Here is a 2,953-nt window from a genome sequence, read left to right on the forward strand (position 1 = left end):
TTGGTGCTGTGCGCGCTGTGGGTTGATCAAGACCCTCCTCCCTCCCCTGAACACGGCGGTCGGGGAGGAAAGCGGGAAAGAAGGCGAAGAAGGGGAGGAAGAGGGCGCAGATGGCGCGGAGAACAACGGTGGTAAGCGTACATACGCCGAAGCCGTCTCTCAATTGTACGTCCGTGCGGCCTCGGAGAGCGCGGCGAGCCAAGAGGAGGCACGGGGCGAGGACGAGGAGGACGGCGGGCAAAAGGACGGTGGGGTCAAGCCCTACCCCACTTTAAAACACGAAAGTGGAGGTTCTGTGGCTCCTTCCGTGCCCACCCCAGCAGAGCCGAACTTGCGTCAACAGGCGGCAGCTCCTACCTCGATTCCTTCCTCCTCTTTGGCAAGGCAGCGCTCGGCAGGGACAAGGTCGTCTTCCATAAACTCTTCGGCAGTTGCGTTTGTGGAGGAGAACGAAGGGGAGGAGGAGAAAGAGGACAAGCTCTTCTACCTGGCGGTTTTCCTCTTTCTTCTCCTGATCCTTTTAGTCGGCCGAAAACTTGCCCGGGCGTGGATACGACAAAGAGGGGTTTATCTCGAAGAGGGTATTTCAGCGAGCGGGTGGGAGGATGGAATTGATCTGTAAAATGAAAAAAGACAGAAACAGTAGGTGGAAAGAAAGGGAAGTGTCTCTTATACAGAATTAGAGAGGATACAAATGTACGTATGCTTTTTATCTTTTAGGATGAAAATAAGCACACAAATAGACAAATTTACACTCATCATCTCTAAGGTGTATCGTTCTTGTCTGGAGCATTTATACATTTGGCGACATAAAATTCGTGTGCCCCCTTATCTTCACTTCCGCGCATTCAAGCAATCTTCTGACAATATTCACCGAAGCTTACAAGTCTACTAATCGCAACTCATCCAAGAAACAATAGACACGGACTCTCGAATCCTTGATTACAATGCCCATTATGAACATCTTGCTGAACGGCGGCGATGTGCCTCGTGAAGTGCCTGGCAGATAGCAGGGCAGAAGTGCCCAAGGATGCCATTCCATGCATTCCATGCAATCATTAAAAGTTTATGAAAGATTTGTGAGTCCCCCAGCTTAGTAAGTCGCCTTGTCTTTTTGAAGCTAATCTGATACAAATGCAGCTATTTCATGCATCTGTAAGCAACTTTGCCGTGACTTGTTACAAGCAACTTTATTTTCAAATTTTTGAAATTTGAATACTCGGTTTCGCCCGATACGAGAGGGTTTATGGCGTCAGACAGAAACTTTATCCACGAGCGCCGGGACCGATAGTGGCATCTTGGCCATTTTTTGGATCCGTAGATAGATTGTACCCTTCCTTAGTTGTAAACGGGATTTTGGAAGTTCTTCTCATCCACATGAGGATAGATTGAGAGGATGTGTAAAATGGCGTACACGCTTCAAGTGAAAACCACTTTTTCCCATCCCTACCTGGTGTTGTGCAACGCAATGAACCGCATTATAATTAATGTTCTTCCCTCTTGGAAACACATAAAGATCATTGATCGTCCAACATTTTTCATACCCATGTATCCCTTCCGACAGGAAGCTCGCGTGAAAGTGAGAACAGGGTAAGAGGAGCAGATGGGGCTCACACGCTCTCCCGCATTCATTGCCTGCGTGGCAGTCCTGGTGTGTGGTATGGGTGTCGATTCTGCGGAATCAACATTGGATGACTGCAAAAGTGCCCTAAGCTCCCTTCCAGAGAAGCCTTACAGCACATCATTGCCTAGCATGGCCGCGTCCTCGGGTACGTACATGTTTGATATTGCAAATAAGGGACACGAATTGTCTGCTATTCAGCTCACACGCGGTTGCACTATAGTCTGGGGGGGATAGGAAGACTAGGTTGCCATTTCTCTCTCCTCTGGATAAGAATTTCGCCACCCCCAAGGGCAGTTTCATTTTCTAATGTACGCCACATACTGCGTGATGGCACCGGACCAAATTGACTACGAGCACTCCGCAATCTCTCCCGACAAGAAAAGGCGACTTAATGAGGCTAAAACAACCAGCCAGACCCTCACCATCCTCCTCTAATGCCCTTCTCCCCTATGCTTGCAGGAGACTTTCCATTGGCCTACTCGTTTCAGAACCGGATCGTCTCTGTATTCGCCGCCAAGGTTTTCGGTGCCTTCGACATGTGTCAGAGTCCGTCTCTCTACTCCTGGAACGCACTAGAGACACATTTTTGTACCTTGGGAGGAGACGTACGTTAGGGGGTGGGAGGGAGGAATGGGGGGAGGAGGACGAGAGGAGAGTTTGGGAGGAGGAGGTGGGAGGGAATGGTGAGAAGCGAAGGAGAGATATGACAGGGACTGGATGTAGAACGAAAGGAGAGGAAAGCCATGCCAGTGGGACACGGAGGAGGGAAAGAATTGCATGCAAAATCATAAACGAAGGGCAGGGACGCTGTTTCGTGACAGGACAGGATGTGCGAAAGGAAAGGCCGTGGGAAGGGGGAGTTTGAAACGTATGAGAGTGAGGAGGAGCGGGCCTCGTTTGGCAATTTGCGCGCGGTTGGGCTCATGACTTCTCCGTCTTTCTCTCCCCTCCTTTCCCTTCCCCGCGATTTTCCCTGTTACTCTCTCTTTTCTTCACGTCTCCTCTCACAGGTGGCAGGGATCTGCATGCCGGAGGCCTGCTCTGAAAACGTCCTTCGGTCGCAGGTTAGACCCTCCCCCCCTGCCTCCCTCCCTCCCTGCCTCCCTCCCTCCGTCCATTCTTTCCGTCCTTCGGATATCTCGTACATCCCCCATCAGACTATGTAATTTGTACCTTTGTCTGGCGTAGTTGCTTTTTTGTTGTTGTTATTCCCCTGGCATATTCGCCCTCTGTCATTGTCCCTTCTTTCTTGCGTGCGAAATGAAGCCCCCTGCCATACACCGGCACTCCCCACCGCAACGCTCGAAGCGTGAACCCCTCCCTCCCTCC

This window comes from Nannochloropsis gaditana (genome assembly GCF_000240725.1).
Source record: "Nannochloropsis gaditana CCMP526 unplaced genomic scaffold scaffold643, whole genome shotgun sequence".
Lineage (NCBI taxonomy): Eukaryota > Eustigmatophyceae > Eustigmatales > Monodopsidaceae > Microchloropsis > Microchloropsis gaditana.